At 38.9% G+C, this 20,786-nt stretch overlaps 1 non-coding gene across 1 annotated transcript; it reads right to left on the minus strand.

Annotated features, from left to right (window-relative positions):
• Window positions 1–20,151: 20,151 nt before the first annotated feature.
• Window positions 20,152–20,258, minus strand: LOC131223831 (small nucleolar RNA R71). The gene has a single exon (XR_009160719.1). It is a non-coding gene; the product is annotated as a small nucleolar RNA R71 (small nucleolar RNA).
• Between the last annotated feature and the right edge of the window lie 528 nt (window positions 20,259–20,786).

A 20,786-nucleotide genomic window follows, 5' to 3' on the forward strand; every position in this document is an offset into this window, starting at 1 on the left:
TCGCTGATTCTGATAAATCCAAGTCTACTGTAGATGAATTTTTACACTTGGAGGAGCTGTCATTTCTTAGGGATCCAAGAAGAAAACTTGCATATCTTACTCTACCATGGAATTTGAATTTATAGCTTTGGCTGTTAGTAGTAAAGAGACAAAATGGTTAAGAAATCTGTTATTAGAAATACTATTATTAGTAAGGCCTTTGCCACAAGTCTCTATCTACTATGATAGTAAAGCGACACTGTCAAAGGCATATAACAAGACTTATAATGGAAAATCTATATATATTAGTCTAAGGCATAGTTTTCTGCGACAACTACTTGGTGATGGCGTTATAACAATACAGTATGTGTAATCTATCCAGAATCTACGGGACTCGTTCATCAAGGGACTAGCAAGGGATATTGTCAGTGGAACATTAAGATGAATAAAATTTAAGCCAATTTCACAAAAATTAAATGAGGGAAACCCAACCTAAGTTAATAGGTTCAATGGACAAATTACCTCGCATGAAGTGTCTGAAGTACCATTGTACGCTTTCTATCTGTCTCATTCCTGAATGTATATATAGTGTTGGGGTACCTATAATGATTAAAAGGAAGATGAGCCTCTACTCTTAATGAGTCATTTAAAATGTGATATTGTTATAGGGGCATTTATAGAGACTCACCTATATAAGTATTGGAAGTGGAGTCGTTTCCTGATGTTTGAGAGTTTTGGCTACTTTTATGAACTTATGAATTTAGGAAAAAGTACAATGTTGTTAATATGCTATAATTTTAGAACACATGACAATTGAAATATATGTGTGTGTGATATGTCTGATTGAATCATATAGAATATTTAGTTCAATATCATAGTAACTAAAGATTCTAATACAACTTTGATTTGTTTATACTAAATGAATGTTCAAGTTCATAAGACACCTTCTCCTATTCACATATCTTCCTTATTTACCTTATCGACCTCTTTATTTTGAAAAATAGTAGGGGATTGTTGGTTTTTTCAAAATAAGAAAAGAATTTTTTAACTTATAAAAGAAAATTTAGGAAAAGGGTTGTGGCTTTTGGTAATTGTCGGTGACCATTTATTTGTGAATGGTAGTGCCTCTTGATAAATAGAGCATCATTTGAATTCAAAATGGTGGTGAAAAAATTTCATTAATGGTGGAGGGATGCCATTATTGAAAAGACATCATGGAAGAAGAAAATATCTTTTCATGAAAAAGATCTTAAAGCATCTCTTGTGATCTATATAATCCTATCTTTAAGTCAATCTCAAAATAACAATTCCAATAATATCCTCTATCTTTCCTACTCAATCTTTACAGACCATAACATGTAGTGAGAGAGAGATAAACGTCACTCTATAGGATAAGTCCACCAGCCCCAGGATGGTCGAGGTTTCCATTGCCATAACATGGGAAAGTATTTTAAATGAAGATAGGAGTATTTTAAGAGCTTGAAATGTGGATGTTGCCTAAGGTAAGGATTTTAGAAATTTATCCGCTTATTAATGAGACCCTACAACAAATTTCCATGGGACTGACATCACTTCATGCATCTTCTGTGCTGGCTCATTCTAAGATGTAATTCTAAATACGAGATATGTCTAAAACTTGAGTGGGCCATAGTATAAGGAAATGTTAGGACGTGTTGCCCACTATTAAAGCCACAAGTACTCTTCTCTCTCTATGCCCACCTTTCATATAACTGCTCTAATTTTTTTATTTTATTTTTAATCCTTTTCAATTTCTCCTCCTTTCTTTCTAAAAATGCTTGCATGATTACGCATGCTCAATGGCATGACTATTCATTAACGTGGATGAACAACTTCACGAGGATGAGATCCAATGTCTGGTCCAAAACTCAGGTGCGCTGGACCATAGGAAACAGTATAAATATGCCTAAAATCTCTAAATTCCCGCGTTGTGGTCCACTCGAATTTTCTGTAACCCCAGTCAATTAAAGGGGCCCTGTAACGCTAAGCCCTATGGGGCCTGCCATGATATACATTCGACATCCACTCCGTCCATCGGTTTTCACCATCAGTGGGCCAAACCACAACATACTGTTGGGATTCAACGCCCATTAAGGGTCCACCGTGATGTTGATATGCCATCCAACTCGTTCATAAAGTGATTTCTACTGGGACGATGGGAAGACACAAAAATTAGCCTGCTCTAAAACTTCTTTAGCACCAGGAAGGTTTCAATGGTAGACATTTAATCCTCACTATTTCTTTTAGTGTGGCCCACTTCAGTTTCGGATCTTCCTAGTTTTTACCTCTGGTATTATCATGAGCTGGCGAAACTGATGGACAGATTGGATATAACACATATATCTGTATTTGATAGATGAGCCTATTTGACACATGTAAGATTTGGGGAATGGATTGGCTATTCCCCCTGCCACCAGCCAATGGCTGTGGTCGGTGCTCTGTGGGCCCCATTATGATGTATGTGTTTCATCCATGTCGTCCATCTATTTTTCTCGATCGTTTTATTACATGAGAGAAAAAATTAGGTATATCTCAATCTCAAGTGGACCACATTACAGGAAACAGTGTTGAATGAACGTTGACCATTAAAAACATTTTGGGGGCCATAAAAGTTTTGGATCAAGCTGATATTTATTTTTTCCCTTCATCTGGATCTTTATGACCTAATCAACAGATTGGATGTCAAATAAACAGTACAGTATGCCCTATCAAGATATAGAAGGAATCATACTGTACGTGGCCCACGTCATTGCACAGGACATTCTAACAAGTGGGACCTATGGTTATCCAGATTCCACTGTTGATGAAAAAATCTCCTTGATAAGTCAATCATAAATTTCGAATTAGTGGCCATCAATTGAATATGAAAAGAGAGAGACAACAACGGTCCATATTATAAATAAATAAATAAATAAAATTCTAATATCGGTCTCAAGTGTCTTCTAGCCTAAGAGACTTCTGGTCATCTTAAAAAGACGGGCCAAACCGTGTTTTACAGGCAAAGACTTGGAAGTCTCATGGATGATGCGTACTTTGGATGTGTCATGACGACACGTGGATCCGTAGACATTTATTGGACGGTGACGGATTGCGTCCTGCCCACCGGGGAGGGACTCGGTCCTTGCAGGGGCTCTGTGGTGGGGCCATACTGATGTATGTGTTTTATCTACGCCATTTATCCATTTTTATAGATCATTTTAGAGCATGAGCCCAAAAAAGAGGCAGATCCAGGGCTCAATTGGACCACACCTCAGGAAGTAGTGATAATAATGAGGCCTACCATTGAAACCTTCTTAAGCTCACTGTGATATTTATTTACCATCCAACCTGTTCATAGGGTTACATAGAGCTAGATGAAGGGAAAATATATATACCAGCTTGATAAAAAATATCAACGGTCCAAATTCAAAATAAAAAGTCTATGCCGAAGGCACAAGGAATTGCTGTTCCGACCCTTCTCATTCGTGAGGTTATCACTGATCACACCATCTTACTAAACACACCCATTTTAAGTAGATTGTGCGCTACGCAACACAACTTTTAACATGTGAAACTTTTTTATGCCCCACAATTATTTGTGTTAAATCCACACCGGCCATAATATTTTTTAGATCATTCTAAAGCATGAGCTCAAAACATGAGGCACCCTAAAAGCTCTAAGTAGACTACACCATAGAAAGTAGCACGTATCTAATGAACTACCATTAAAACCTTCCTAAGGCCAAATGTAAGGTTTATTTGCCATCTAATCTGTTCATAAGGTCACGCGGACCTGGATGAAGAGAAAAAAATAAATATCAACTTGATCATAGCCTTTTGTAGCCCCAAGAAGTTTTCAACGGCAAGCCTCCATTCCTACTGTTTCATGAAGTGTGGACTGATTGAGATTTGAATCCACCTCATCTTTTTAGCTCGTATCCTAGAATGATTTTTTTTTTTTTTTAAAGGATGGGTGGTGTGAATCTAAGAAATATATCATCATAGGGCCAACATAAATTCCACGCATCAAGAAATTCTGCTGTTGTTTAGTGCGGCGTATTTAGTGAGAGAGAAGGAAATCAGAAGCGTTGACATGTAGAACTTCCGTGAGCTTATCATGATGTATATATGCGTCAGATCCACACTGTTCATCCAATTTTCTATATCATTTTACAAAAACTGATACAAATCTAATGCTCAAGTGGGCCCACTACTGAAAACAATGGAAAATGGACGCAAGGAGAGAGGAAGAGAGATAGAGGAGAAGCATTAAGAGGGAGAGGAAAAGTCACAAGAGAGAGAAAGAAATAGCAAAGAGGGTAATTTTTTTAAAAAAAATTAAAAAAAACCCCTCAAAACCTCTTTCCACAAAAGCCAAATAAACAGCTTGTTAATAAAGTAACCTCCCATTTACTTATTATTTAGGATCTTTTTTACTTGTTGCTAAAAAAAAAAAAGTGCTGCCATCTATTTTAACAATACAACGGACACACACACTGCCACACACGCCCTAGTGGGATTTCACCACCTATGGGTACTCGAGCCCTTGACCCCGTGTTGAAACTCTTAAGAATTTACCACTGGAGCAATGAGCAAGGACCCAAGCCTAATAAGCTCTTATTATTAGAGATGACGAGTGACACCTAAATGATAGTTTCCACTTTAGATGTGTCATGACGACCACTAGATTAAGGAGCTTCTTGATCGAAAGTTACTTTACATAAGCTACTTATACTTCAAGTAACTTACCTTTGTTTCTACTTATTTATATAATAAGTATGTTTGGTAAACAATACACTTATTATCCAAAAATTAGAAAAAATATGTTTGATTTCCAACATGAAATAGGTACTTATCCCTTGAGTTTATTCAACCAACCCTTAATATCCACCATCCATCATATGGGCCCAACCTTTGATGTAGACTATTCATTATACTGGATCCACCTTGGCCCTATCTTCAATGTGAATCGTCCATCATGTGGGACCTACCTTTAATGTGGACCATCTACCTTGCGAGGCCCACCTTCGATGTGGGCTATCTATCATGCAGGGCCCACCTTAGATGTGGGTCATCCATCATGCAGGCCCACCTTTTATGTGGACCATCCATCATGCACGACCAACTTTGAAGTGGGTCTTTTATCAAGTGGGGCTGCCTTGGATGCAGGTCATTCATTATTAGGGGGCAACCTTGGATGCGAATTGTCCTCACATGGGACCTACCTTAATATGGGTCATCTATAATCATGTGGTGCCCACCATTAATATTATTGTCCATCATGTGAGACCTACATTTAATATCCGCCACCCATCACATGAAGCCCACTTTAGATGTGGATCGTCGATTGTGTGGACCCCACCTTCGATGTGAGCTATCCATCATGTGGAGCTCACCTTGAATGTGGGTCATTCATCATCGACACCTTTAATGTGGATCATCCATTATCTGGGGCCCACCTTGATGTGGGCCATCCATCATGTGGTCTGATTATCAAAATAAATTGTTCATCATGTGGGGGCCACTTTCAATGTCCACTGTCCATCATGTGGAGCCTACCTTTGATTTGGATTATCCATTGTGTGGGCCCCCCCTTCGATGTGGGTCATCCATCATGCAAGGCTCGCTTTGAATGTGGGCCATTCATCATTAAGGGCCAACCTTTGATGTTGACCATCCATTATGTGGGGAAAACCTTCAATGTTGTTGTCCATCATGTGGGGCCACTTACAATGTCCACTACCCCTCATGTGGAACTCACCTTTGATATGGACCATCCATCATGTGGCCCCCACCTTCAACGTGGGTCATCCATCATGCGGGGCCCACTTTGGATGTGGGTCATTCATCATTTGGGGCTTACCATTGATGTAGATGGTCCATTATATGGGCTCACCTTAATGCGGGTCATCCATAATGTGGGACCCACTTTTAATGTGGACCATCCATCGTGTGGGTCCCACCTTTGATGTGAACCGCCCATCAAGTGGGCCCCTTCTTTAATGTGGACAACCCATCATGTGGGGCCTCCTTGGATATGGACCAACCATGAGAGAGAAGTTAAAAAGTTAAAATTAAAAAGAAAGAATATATATATATATATATATATATATATATATATATATATATATATATATATATATATATATATATATAAAGAATAAATAACTTTTATCACATAAATTACTTCCACAATGGTGCTTACCCAACTAAACAAAAAAGTAAAGTTATTTATTAGGTGACATCTAAACATACCCTTGTTGCAAGGTGACAATAAAAATATCCTTACTCTTGCTCCGGTGGTAGACTCTCAGGAGTTTCAACACCCGATCAAGGATTTGAGTATCCATAGGTGGTGAAATCCCACTCCGGTGTGTGTGCGTGTGTTAAAAAAATAAAAATATAAAAATATAAAAAAATAATGTGACAATAAAAATATCCCTTGATGCTTATTTGGATAAAAATTAGTTGCCCTTAAAGAAGATGTTTAGATTGCTCAACCCATCCATTTTTGAGACCTTGACTCAATAACACTGAACTCCAATTTAGTGGACACGGATTGCGTCCTGCCCCTGGGTAGGGACTCAGTCCTAAAAGGGGCTCTATGAAGCCAATTGTGGTGTATATGTTTAATCCACACCATTAATTCATTTTTTACAAATCATTTTATGTTATAAACCTAAAAATTTGTAGATCAAAGGCTCAACTGAAACACACCACAGGAAGCAGTGATGATAATGAGAACCACCGTTGAAACCTTCGTAGGGTCTGCAAACATATTATATCATCTTGATCAAAACTTCTGCAGATCCCAAGAACCTTTTAACGGTAGCCATTCAATCCCCACTGTGTCATACACTTGAGCATTGGATCTTCTTAATTTTTGGTCTCATGAACGGTGTGGATAAAACACATACATCATGGTCAGTTCACAGAGCTCTTGGTATAGGTGTAGGATGCAACCCGCATCCCAGTTCAGTCCGTTTAATTTGAATTGACATGTGCCACATGTATAACTCCTGAGTCCATGCGTATCAAGCGTTCGTGTGCTACCTCCGTGTAATATAACTCACCTTGCATCATATAATGTGTTCATCCCTGTTATCATCAATTCATGCTAAAACCAATCAGAACCGGTTCATGCAATCTAGATGAATTTGGGTGGTGTATTTTGAAATTTTTAAATATACACGAAGAGGATTCTAAGATAATATAGCTGGAGCCCAACGAGTAACCCCATGTCATCCACTAAACAGTTGACTAAAAAGTGATCGTGCTAAAGTGATTACAAGATAGAGTACGTGGTTATAAGACAGATAGCAAGCTTAGAAGGAGAGAAGGTTAAGTTGTGCTAAACGGTTACAACAACTATCAAAACAATTGAAGAATTTAAATAGCTGAGGGAAGAATTTAGATGGCCAAGTTAAGCTTATAAATAGCAAAGGATTTAGCAAAGCTAAGTGTCTCATACCATCCCAATTAAACCATATCTATCTTTCAATTATCCTCTTAATTATTCATCATTTACATTCTTTTCCGTAATCCCTTTACTTTTTGCAAATCAATTACATTCTATAGTGTAATCCTTTACTTTTGCTTGTTATTTGCATTAGTTAGTGTAAATTTTAGTGTTAATAAGACCCTGATCTTCTGTAAGAAGATTAGGGTCCTTACTCTTGCTCGGATGGTAGACTCTCAGGAGTTTCAACACTTAGTCAAGGGTTCGAGTACCCATAGGTGGTGAAATTCCACTAGCGTGAGTGTGTGGGGTGTGTGTACGTGTTAAAAAAAAAAAAGAAAAAAAAAGACCTTGATCTTCTTATAGCAGCGTTAACATTTTGGATCCCATCCACTAACATATTCTTCTTCGGATGCGGCCCTATAAGTTCAACAATCTTGGACGTTACAACTCTGACCCAACTCCTTTCCTTTGACAAGGCAGTCTTCCCCATCTTTGCTAAAAAAGAACAAAGGCACTTCACCAATAAGGCCGACAAGGCCTATTCACACTTCGTGTAAGTGTACCGCAAATATGAAGGCTCGGTCGAGTATGAAGAACATACATCCTTCCTACTGCTCTGGATCTACTGATATTTATTCTGTGTGAATGCTCTTCATATTACAAATGAGCATGTTCAATTGACCGAGTGCCCATGCGAGGTCGAAAACTTGCTCTGGCGCCCTTTGAGAATGAAGACAACCAAACAACATCTCAGATTCACCTTGCCTAGGAGAGCTACCTCATTTGCAGGCATCTCTCCCCTATGACAACACAATAGATACTTGTAAATATGTCAAGGCTGGAATCAAGCAGTACTATCAGAACTTGCTCACTTGTCAATTCGGTCATGTCCTATGCATTCCATGTCCATTCATCCAGAATACCTATAATCAACCCCCTTTCTCTCGACTGATTGGCAATCGAATTGACCTCTCCCACTCACTTTATTCCACCTTCCAGTCGACCAGTCTGACTCTTGATCCTCCCATCCATCCAAATCAACCTCAAATGATGGATACCTTCTCTGATCAGTGGAAGAGCTACTATAAAAGACTAGTTAATAAATCTCCTCAGCTCATCATTACTTAACTCGTTTCCCCTATGGAGCTGCGAGGAAAGAAAAAAGTGGCACCTCAATTGATCACAACTTCCAACCGAAAACAAAATAAGCCGAAGACCAAATCGGTCGTCACTACTATCCCACTAGCTCTAGCGACCGAGACAACTCCACAACTAAAGTGTCAAAAAGTTATGGTGAAATGACCTATTCTCTCAAGATCTCCACCGCCTCAACCGTCTCCATTAACCCCCAAGAGGATCCTTGATTTAAGAGCTCCTCTCGATCCAGCTCTGTAACCTCCTACTCTGGTCTTAACCCACACCAATTCGACTTATTGCCAACATCAGTGAGTTGGCCACTACCAATCTCAACTAGAGGACGACGACAATCATGTACTTCCTCGGTTGTGTTTGTTTCTTCATTTGAAAAATACTTTAAAACCAAATATTGGCTAGGGATATCCGTTGAAGACTATTTTAAAGAAATTGTAGGACTTAAACGTCACTAAGACTCTCACAATAATAAATGTTGGAATAAATGGTAGTAGGATATGAAAAGATTAAATAATCATAACCTTCCCTTATATGAGAAGCACCTTACTCCATATCACCCCAATCTACCACCATTCACAACTTCTACTCGAGTGATGACGACGATCATAAGAAATCCTCAGCCTGTAGATAGTCAATTCATCACCCTCGCTTTCTGTTCTGATTTAGGTGGAAGCTACTTTCATTTTTACACCCATTCAAACTTAAGAAGTATCGATTGCAAAGAAGCAAATCATTGAGTAGCAACTGCTTCAACATGTCCAACCTACGACCAATATCACCGAAACAATTGAAGTACAAGTTGTTGACTCTGAAGAGACAATAAGTAATGATGCCCTTCCTTCTCATCCTTCTCTAGAGACTATAATTGCCAATATGGAGTCTGAATATATGGTTGACTTCTCCCAAACGCCAACCATCTTTGTCAACTAAGAAGATTAAGAAGAAGAAAAAGATGACCAGCCCCTAACTGTTACTCCCCAGAGCTCTAGAAGAGGATCATCCTCTCGATCCATTATTATGTCTCTTCAACACCTTCCCTCGACTGCATAATCTCTGCCTAAAGAAATTAAAGAGCCACTTCAGTCGAGCGCGATGTATGAGGTCATAGTGACCGATATCTCTCTTCCTTCCTCAACACCAATTCTAGCATTGGCGCCGATGCCGACCGATGTTTCCTTAGCTTCGACTGTAATGACCGAAGATGCGTTCTTAGTTGAGGACATTCTCTCTTCCCTCTGACAAGCTCTTATCACCGATGTCATTATGCTAAGTCTCATATACCTTCCACTAAGTTACAACATCTTAAGAAAGAAATCCAAACCCTTGTACACTTGGGGATATCAATGACTACATCGATTAAGACGATTGCTAAGCTTACTGAGTTGATCGATCAATATAAAGTTTTCTCTCATCCTAATCAGAACCTCTTGGTCAAGCTGCCAACACTTAGGGATTTCATGGACTTCATCAAAGAGAATTATGAGCTCCATGTCACGATCGAGCACCTCAAATCCGAGCATGTAACAGCAAAATCCTAAGTAGCTACATCCAGTGACATTGCCAAGAAATTGTCAGCCAGTCATGCAGAATTGAAGAACTCAAAGGCCAAGTTAGAGGACATGAGCATACAAATTATTGCTCTAGAAGCACAACTGATTATGCTAAAGAGAAATTTTTAAGAGGAGAGTGCAGGACATGACCAAAAAGAAAAACGATCAAGGACTTGGCCGCATCTACCAAAGCTCAACATGTGGTCATAAAACACGAGGCCATTTTGTCGAAGAAAAAGGAGCGAACGGAGAAAGTTAAGGCTACGATCTAACAATTTTCTACCTTTGAGTTGTAGCTTTCTTTTTTCTCCTTATATCTCATCTGTCAATTAGTGGAATTGGCTGTTGAGCCAGCTTTTGTTATCGGTCGTCTTTACTTAGCATTTTTTCTTCTTTCACAACCTGAAATAATTTCTATGACAGCTACACGTTCGTATTTTCCAAGAACACGAAAAGTCTTTAAATGCCATTAGAGTCCATGATGAATCAAACGTGCAATCCATAATTGCCTATTTAAACCACATCAAACATGTCTTGGCCTTACATTGAAACTCAAGTAATCTTTAAAGCTTCCTTTACTATACAGACATGACCTCTAACTAAAGCTCCCCTTCTTTCCTTAATAGTGTTAAGGTTTATCGGAAAGAAATCCTCAATGGGGCCTTGTCAATTTTAGCCAATCCTCGTTGTTGTTTGATACCAAGTTACCAATTTCTTCCTTAAAGAAGCCTCTCAAGCCGCTAAGTTAAACGTCATGCTCGGAGAAATTGTGAGGGTGTTGGAGAACCTATATGTTCACAACCCCAAGCGTAGGGTTGTCATGTAGTAATAACTTGGTGAGAACGAGGTCGATTCCACAGGGAATGGGGAATACGGTTTAGAACTAATCTAAAACTAACTTGGTTGTCTGGGTTTCTAATTCAGCGATAAAGAAAAATATTTTAATTAATAAAGATAAAAAGACTAAGGATCCAGTAATCCACCTATAGCAATCTCAATATGCAATCTACTTGATTCAATGATAACTCGATTGGAATCGAAGTCCTATCCAATCCAATCGGATGATGGAGTAGTTAAAACAAAATCTTAACTTTTCATTAGTTTAGTTCCCAAATATTCATTTAATTGTAATGATCGTAGGGAATTCAATCATCCATTATGCCCATAGACTAGGGTTGAAAGTTGGGCTGAAAGTTCAACCTAACTGACTTGCGACCAACCCGACATTAGGTTGGGCTTGGGCAGGATGTATCGAGTCCAGTCTCAGGCTTGGGCTATACAAACACCAACCCGATAAAACTTGGGTTGGGGTTGGGCTCGGGTTGGGGTCTTGGGTTGCCTGACCCAATCCGAACCCGATCAATATATAAGTTACTTATAAATTATAATTGAGTGTGGATCGCTTGTGTTGAAGACATACGAAATTTTAGTGCTGTAGGGTCTCATTGGTGCACATCATTTTCAATGACTCAAGCTAACAAGATATGCTGGATTTCTCTCTCCCAATTAAATTGTGTGCTACACAACACAACTTTTAACTGAGTAGTTGTCCTATATTTTAGCTTGTTTGTTTAGAAAAAATGAAGTTCTTTATGATAAATAACTACATATATAATTAATAAAATTGTAGATATAAAATATAAGACGTGTATTGAAATATAATAAACTAATGCAATCATGAAAATATTAGCATGTATCCACCCAATCAACCCAACCAATCGGCTTGGGTTGGGTTGGGTTAGAATTAAGGTATAAGAACCTTGGGTTAGGCTAAGGTTGAGCATCAACTTGACCCAACCCGCCCGACTTTCAGCCCTACCATAGACGATGGTGAACAATGACTTTTATACATCACACAATCTCAAAACCAATAAGATCATATCAAAAGCTTTCACAACATCTACTGTAATTTTAGTCATAATAAATCATAGAAAATTGAAAATATATCTTTATTTAAACCAAAACTTAATGGAAGTTCAACGTATACTTGAATTAAAACAAACTAAACATCAAAATAAATTACAGGTTTCATCCCTTAGCTTTAGCTAAGAGATTAACTTGAGAAGACTAACATTTTAAAAGAAAAACAAAAAGACCTACTAGAACTGTGAAGAAACCGAAGTGGAATAACGTTGTCAGCGCTCCACCTAAGCCTTCTCTCCCTTTTCAAACCCTAGAAGATGATTTGTAATAATGTAGGGACTCTTTTAAATAGTTTTGCAACTCAAACTTTAGCACCGCCTCAAAAAAGTTCCCAAATCGCCACAAATTTACGCACTCTGCGCATCTTCGAAGGCAAACTTCGATGTCATCGAAAAATTGTCCAGAACTGTCTAGCAAGTTAAGCTCAAAATTCATGAAATTATCGATGTTATTGAAGTGGCTTCGATGTCATTGAAGTCTATTTTTAGAATTATTTAAGGACTTTATCTTTTTAGACTCAGAGTTTCAGAATATGATTTTTCTAGACAATTTTCAGGATTCATTTTCTTCACTTCAAATCTTCGATTCTCTTTATTCCTCACTTGATTTCCTTGGATCTTTGGCATATGAATTCTTCATTAATGACTTTCAAATCTTTAATTCTTCATTATCTTCTTTTAAGCTTTAAATTCATCCTTCTAAGCGCATATTCATCATAAGCTTTCGAATAACCTCGCATGACAAAAATGTATATAATTAAATTGAATTAACAATTAAATGATAAGAAAACTAATGTAATTGAAGGATTAAATATGCAATATTTGAGTCTTAACACTATACTATCTCGATAATCAATATTTTCAACTCATATTAAAGTCTAAAAATCTTGTTGAGCACCTAAGATAGCAAGCCACTCCACAAAACTCTCTGCCAGTGAGCGATGCTTATGAATAGGCATAGAATGATTGACTACGGTGGAATCGGATTCACCAATTCAATCGTGTCTTACTGTAAGTACTATAGGTACAACACGTTGAACTTCTGCAAGACATCAAGGAGAAGAAACGTACCTATGCTGCAAAAGATCCTACTGTACCAGAGGATCTCCTTACCTTCAACGATTCTCATATTGTCGACTACCAGGCTCAGTCGCGTGTGAGGATTGCTAGGAAGAGGAATGTTGAGGGTAGGGTTTCCTTAAACATTAATCATGTCGACCAACTCCGGTACTTTTCACCCATCTTCATAAAAGAGGGGGCTAAGTGGAAGCCATAGTAAGAGGACATCGAGACAGAAAAATAGCATCTCCTCAAAGAGTTCAAGGAAATAAAGGCAAAATATGCTTAAACTCCTCCACTGCTCAACCGCTTTACATTCTTGCTTTACTTTTCCTTTCCTATTTTGTAATGTGGATGATGGCCTGCTTCCTTTCAATAAACTTTGTTTTTATTTCATTTCCACGCTGTTGGAATGTTCACCAGGATCCATGTTATTCCTCAATGTAGAATAATATGATTTCCATTGAATTGACATTCCAAAATATCAAATAATGGCATCATTTATACGATCGACCATTACTCAAGATATTCGAATGCTCAGTCGACCAACACCTTTGGTTGCTCATATCATAAAAAAATGAACTGGACTATCATATTCATTGGATGGTTACCTCACTAACTGATCGTATGCAAAGAAATAACGTTGAGTAGGTTGTTAATGATTCTTGCTCGATCAGATTGATCAATTTCCTCCTCTAAGCTCGATCACCTAACACTTAGTTTCTTTTCTCCTTTCAGTTGTAATCGTTTGCTGACTAGACTGATGTGGATAGGATTTGTGCGTCATTTTTCAAGGAATCCACATTTATGGTGGCCATGCGTCCCGACCTTTTAGGAACTGAACTGGTGTCACATCGCTCGACTTGGTCATTCCAACCGTCACTCATAAAAACATCACTTTTCTCTGGAGTTGCATTGCGCTTCTGCTTCTATTCAATTTACAGGCTTTAAACTTCATGGCTTCTACAACCTTCTAACCGCAATCACTGACCTTTATTAAGGACATCCTCACCAAGGGAATCGAGTACTTCTCCAAATCTCCTCTCCTTCAAAACGCTTATCCCTTCATTAGGGATGCCACTAAAGTGTCTAAGACTGATGAACCTCTCTGCAAAATCTTAGAGGTTTTCACAAAACTACAGTGTCTCAGAGATGCTTATTCCAAGGTTAGCTCAGAACTGCAACAATGCACTAACCAACTACGGGAGCATTCAGCCATTCATGTAGAATACAAGACTCTCAATCCGCTATGATGCTTCTTGGAAGAGTTGGTTGCATTGGGTTAGCCGACATCATTTCGATAGGTCAATGTTGTAATCGATCGAAGCCCAGTGTAACAATCTGGTTCTCGATCTATTCCAGGCCACACGTTTATATCCCGGATGGGATTGGTCAGACTCTTAAGAGCTTCTAGCCTTCATCGAGTCTCAGATTGAACTCTATAAGACTCGATTGCCAAAAATAATGTCAAAATAGTCTTTCGTTGTCTTAACGTGGTGATAAGTTTTATTCACCGATCCACAGCCGAGCATCCGTCATGGAGCAACAAGCAAGCGCTGGCTAAGAAGGCCATATAGTCGACTCTTAGGAAGTTCGAGGAAATCAAGGTGGCTTATAGTTGAACTAACCAATAGTCAAATTATAATTTTTTTTTTTGTACATGATTTCTAAACAACAGACGACTTAAGGCCCTCTTCCTGCAATAATAAAAATTATTTTCATTCATTCTATAGTTTGCGGTAAGGCATTTATCGGTCTCTTCATATTAGTTAGCTTAATCTTGCACTATCTCCCATAAAGAAGGATAGTAAATTTTTAAGAATCAGTCGTTGATTGGAGCCTTTGCAACATTTTCGTTCATATCATGCAATAGATAGGCTCTACCCTTAGGTGACCATTTTTACCTAAAGTTCAGTCTGAGTGCCCTATTGGTAACACCACTTTCTAGAACTTATCTTATTCTTCGAAGGATTTTTCATTCACCCTTTCATTATATGCCCGGGTGACAACAACTTTGTTGGTGATAATGGAATTTAAGGCCTTTATCCGAGTTTCGTCTAATCTTTCGAACTTGACTAGCATCGATTTTGTGAACTCGGGAGGAGTTAACTCGGCTTCATGCATAACTCTCAATAATGGCACAGTAATCTCCAAAGTTACTACTACATCATGTCTGTATGTTAATTTGAACGGACTCATTTTAGTACTAATACGGGGCAAATTTTGGTATGCCCAAAGCACCTCAGACAGTTTTATATGCCACTCATGAGAATTTTCTTCAATTATTTTTCTTAAGATGTTCTTTATCACTTTGTTGCTAGCCTTGGCCTGGCCATTAGCATGCACATAATTCAACGTCAAATGCAAAATTGTGATTTCATACTTGTCTACCATAGCTTTCACTTCCTTTTCTAAAAATATTGCACCTCGGTCCATAGTGATCGACTTTGGAATTTCGAACTTATGGATGATGTTAGTCTCAATGAATTCAATAATTTCCCTATGGCTGACCCCCTTCATGGGTCTTGCTTCTACCCACATGCTGAAGTAGTCAGTAGCCATGATGATGAAAGAATCCATGCACATTGAGGGTGGAGATATTTGACTTATAAATGGATCGCCCATCCTCGAAAGGGCCAGGGCTTGATAATTTAGTGGATCATGGGCACGCGCACGTGCTGAATCGACCCATTTTTTTGGTATGCCTCACATCATTTGTCGTATCAAATGCAATCAGTCGTCATTATTGGACAGAAATACTCGAAACACCTAACTTTGAGCCTCATTTTCTTCTCGACCTGGTGAGCTCCACATAACCCATCATGAACCTCACCCATTGCTAGCATGACTTCTCTTTTGGCTAAGCACCTTAGCAGTACACCTACTGGCTTTAGTTTGTGGGTTTTGAAGATAGCCCATGAGAGGATCTCTCCAGTCAACTTCTTCTATTTCGAATTGGTATACTTTTATGATTACTTCTCTTTAAAAAAATTGAACGTAAAGACATCATTTGCACGATGACCATTCTCTCAATTGATCCCTTCAGTATATCCAGCCATGCGGCTAGTTATGCCATTTCATTGGCATCCAGATTGTGGTCATGAAAAACATGCAACAACTCCACCTCATCAAAGCCATCCAACATTTGGGAGGCCAAGGCATAATATGGCAATAGTGTTGGGTTGGTGCATTTGAACAATCCTAGCACCTGATTTATCACCAATTATGAAGCGAACATTATCGTTTCTTTTTGAGCACCTAGCTCTACTAGCAATTCCAAGCTGATTGTCATGGTCTTATATTCAGCCTGAATATTGGTACACTGGAATTCTAATTAACATGTTTCCATTTAGTGTGATTAAGATAACCCCAACCCCTGAAGCTTTATGGGTTTTTGAACAATTAAAAATCACCTTCCACTAAGTTAAGTATGTACAATATAGATCTTCCAGGTCAGTGGGATGGTCAACCAGGAAGTTATTGTTGAGGGTCAAATATTGCATATCAGACCCAGTTGTTACCTAGATTTACAAACATGATACTGTTTAAACGCCCTATTTTAATCGTGTTTATGTTGCAAGGTAGATTTATAAGTGTGGACTGAAAAGGGTACTTAAAGCATGGATTTAATGCTCCGATGACACTAAAGGTAAGGGACGGACTCCAGAGGACCAAGATCGATGGAATTACACGCCAGAGATCAGCGAAAATCGAGAAACTGAAGCTCAAGCGGCCTAAAAGTCAGCCAAAATGCAAGATCACTGGGTTTCCACCATCTGTTCGGCTCAAAAGTTTATTCATAGCTCGAGAACCAGAAAATAACCGTACACGTCGAATTTCATCTGTTCAGTGCCTCTAGAAGTGGCACAACTGTCAGATCAGCCCATAAACAGTTGATTCTGGGCCCACTTGAGATCTGGATATACTTCAAGTTTTTCTCAACCCATTATATGAGGTGAAAAAGCTGATGGACGGAGCGGATTTCTCATTAACATCTCTGTGGGGCCCCACCTGTGATGAATGTGCACAACATCATGTGCAACCAGCCGTGCACCGGACGGTCAGCTCGGTCAAAGACGGGCTAACCCGTCTTCTTCTCTCGCAGCAACAGCGGACGGACAGCGTCCGTCCGTTTTTCAGCAGTGGGCCCCACTCGCTCTCCAGATGACAAATCTGGACCATTCATCATATTCCCATGGTCAATGTTACCATGGCCTAGGTGGATAAATTGCAAGATTCATCAGAGATCGATTTGCGATCGTTTAAATGGAAGACGGACGGCCAGTTTAAAATTCAATGGGCCGCACTCAACCCAATCCAAAATTGCCCATCTCAAAACAGTTTTTCGAGCTGAGACCAGTGGACGGACTGGATTTCACCACTGATGCAGATCATGGGCCCACCGATCTTCCCAGTGAAGGATCGTGCGTAGGCTCTGCGTTCGCAAAACCGGCCGCAGTGGGCCACTGAGCGATCAAGGGGATGACCAGATTGATGATCTGATCCGTCCAGAAGATGCCAAGGGGGGTCCTGATCCCGTTCATGAAGTCAAATAAAAAATCTGGGCCATCATCCGCCACAATTCTGAGCCGACGCAAGTCGGTTTTCAAGATGTGCTGCACCGAAACAGGGACGTGCGTTCCTGGCTGCGAAAGGACTGTTTCTGCAACCTATTGGGACTCCACAGCAGCTCTCGGAGGAAGCTTTTCGTCCTTAAAAAGGGGGAGTCGTGGCTGGAAAAAGGGGGGCGAAAACGTGAAGGAGCGGGAGAGAGTACAGGGAGCAAAAGCAGTTGTTTTTCTGCTGTAACGTGGCACGTGAGCTGGGCTTGGTTGGAGGAAGATCTGAAGGCTGAGACAGGAGCTTGGTTGGAAGAATGGTAGCTTGAAGCTGGAACGAAAGAGAAAGAGAAGTTTCTTTCTCTTAACTTTAAGCTTTTTGCTGTAGTTTTTTCTTCTTTTCCTCTTGTTTATTTGTTTATTTTAGCCTCATTCATGTAAACCTCTTAGCTAGGGCTAAGAGGTGAAGCCTGTAGCGAGATGGGAGAGTCTACTTTGTGCCTTTAAAATTCATAAACTGAATTTGATTTAATTGATTATTAAAGGAATATTTTTCTTAGTCTTTAATGGTCTGTTGTGACTGAAATTACAATGGGTTTGCAATGGCTTTGAATATTTCTTTTCCCTTTTTATGTTTATGAAGTCAGGAAGCCCTGTTGTTCATCATTATTCCATGGGCATGGTAGGATGACAGTACCCTTCCTGATCTTCATACATTGTTGATTGGTTGGTAATTAGTTTAATCCTGTTGTTTGCTTTGTCTCCTGGGCATGGTTAGATGATGGAATCCATTCTAATTCATATACCTTTCATCTTGTGAAGACTAGATCAAGTAGGTTCAGTTTGATTTCCATGATTCTTGATGCAGGCAAAAGATCTCCCTGATCCCTACAAGTGGATCCTCTGAATCCCTAGTTTCCCTTCTCTGAATTGTTTAAGTTTAGATTAATCTCTCACCATTATTCATCAATTTATATTTGATTTTGATTACATCTTAGGCTAGTTCTATTTCTACCTAGTTTCAGGAAACGTACAAGTTTAGTCCTTGAGGATTCGACCTCGGTCTTACTGAGTTTATTACTACATCACAACCCTATACTTGGGGAGTGAATAAGTTTTTGGCGCCGTTGCCGGGGACTGACGGCTACGTTTTTCTGAAATTAATTAGTTTTAGAATTAAGGTTAGGATTAAGATTTTACTTACTTTAGGATAAAAGTTTTTATTCTATTGTTTTTAGAACTTAACCTATTTTCCTGTTTTGTAGGATCCTGACATAAGTTCTTAAATTGGTAATTCCTTCCTAATTTCTCTACTTTTTCTGTTTTTAGAATTAAGGTTTAAATCTTAGAAATTTTCTAACTCTAGTATTTCTCTATTTGTAGGAAATAGTTTATTTTTAGAAACTTTCCTCTTTTGTTTTTAGAAACTAGGTTAGTTATTTCCCTTTTAGAGATTAACCTTCTATTCTTGTTCTCTAGTAACTTTCTAATTCTAACTCTCTTAGAATCTAATTTGTTTCCTAATTTATTTTTAGAATTTTTGTTTAAGAAACTAACCTTCCTATTTTGTAGGCCTTTAAGATAGAAATTTCTAATTCGGTAAGCTTTTTCTCTACTTTCTATTCTTTAGTTTTCTTTCAGTAATTTACCTTCTAGTTTAGGACTTTCCTAATTTATTTTAGAAATTTCCACTTTCTTTTAGGAGTTCCTTCTTTTAGAAATCAATTTACTACTATTTCTCTTTTAAAGGATTGTTCTTCCCTTTTTTAGAATCTAACTTATTTTTGTTTTATTTTGCAGGGTTTTAACTTAGGACTCCAATTTGGTAATTTCTTTCCAACTCTCTCTTCCTAGATTTTCTTTTCCCTTCTTAGGATTAGGCTTTGAATTTAGTTGAGGGCTGTGAGTATTTCATGCCCAAGTGGGCCCGTGACGACACTCGACATCTCTTGACTGAAGGAGGATTGGTTGAGGGGTTGACTATCCATCGCAAGACTAGACACCGCTCGAAATCCCCTGAGTTAACTGAAGTTATGGCTGAAGACCAACCTCCTCTATTTTCACCCAGGGTGGAGGATACCCAAGATGAGAATGAGGTGCAACAGGCACCCCCGCCTCGTACTTTACAAAATTATCTACAATCGGCGGGAGTGAGTATGCCCTCATGTATGATTTTCCCTGAAAACACAGGACAAATGGACATCAAGCCAGGAGTTATCCAACTCCTTTCCAAATTCCATGGACTTGAATCAGAAAGTCCATATTTACATTTGAAAGAGTTCGATGAGATTATAGCTACATTATGTTTTCCTAATGTATCTGAGGATACAATTAGGCTGAAACTCTTTCCTTTTTCCTTAAAAGAGAAAGCTAAGACGTGGTTACATTCACTGCGTCCTAGATCCATTGGCACATGGAACGACATGTAGAGGGAATTCATAAAAAAATTCTTCCCACATCATAAAACGATTACCCTCAGAAAAGCGATCATGAACTTTGCCCAAAAGGAAGATGAAACATTCTTCCAATGTTGGGAAAGGTTCAAAGATTTGGTCAGTTCATGCCCACAACACGGATTTGAAACGTAGCGCATTACAAATTTTTTCTACGATGGACTGATATCTTCCATGTGCCAAATGGTCAAGACAATGTGTAATGGAGAGTTCATTAATAAAGATGTCGACGAGGTATGGGATTATCTCGATAGTCTCGCTGAAAAAACACAATCATGGGACTATTACCCAATGACGAACACCACGTCTAGGCTGACTCAATTAAAGGAGAAAGGTGGATTATATCTCTTGAAAGAAGAGGATGATCTCAAGTGTAAAGTGACTACGCTCATAAGGAAAGTTGAGGCCATGGAAGGAAAGAAGGATAAGGTTAATGAAATTGTTTGCGGTATTTGTGATTGCGACATTCATACAACTGAAAATTGTCCTACAATACCCGCCTTTCGAGGAGTGTTGAATGAACAAGCTAATGCCGTAAACAACTATCAAAGACCTTTTACTGGACCTAACTCCAATACGTACAATCCTAGTTGGAAAAATCATCCAAACTTTAGTTGGAGGAATGGACAAACGGCTACCCCTCAAGGTTTCTT

The sequence above is a fragment of the Magnolia sinica genome, chromosome 1 (genome assembly GCF_029962835.1).
Source record: "Magnolia sinica isolate HGM2019 chromosome 1, MsV1, whole genome shotgun sequence".
In the NCBI taxonomy this organism is placed as follows: domain Eukaryota; kingdom Viridiplantae; phylum Streptophyta; class Magnoliopsida; order Magnoliales; family Magnoliaceae; genus Magnolia; species Magnolia sinica.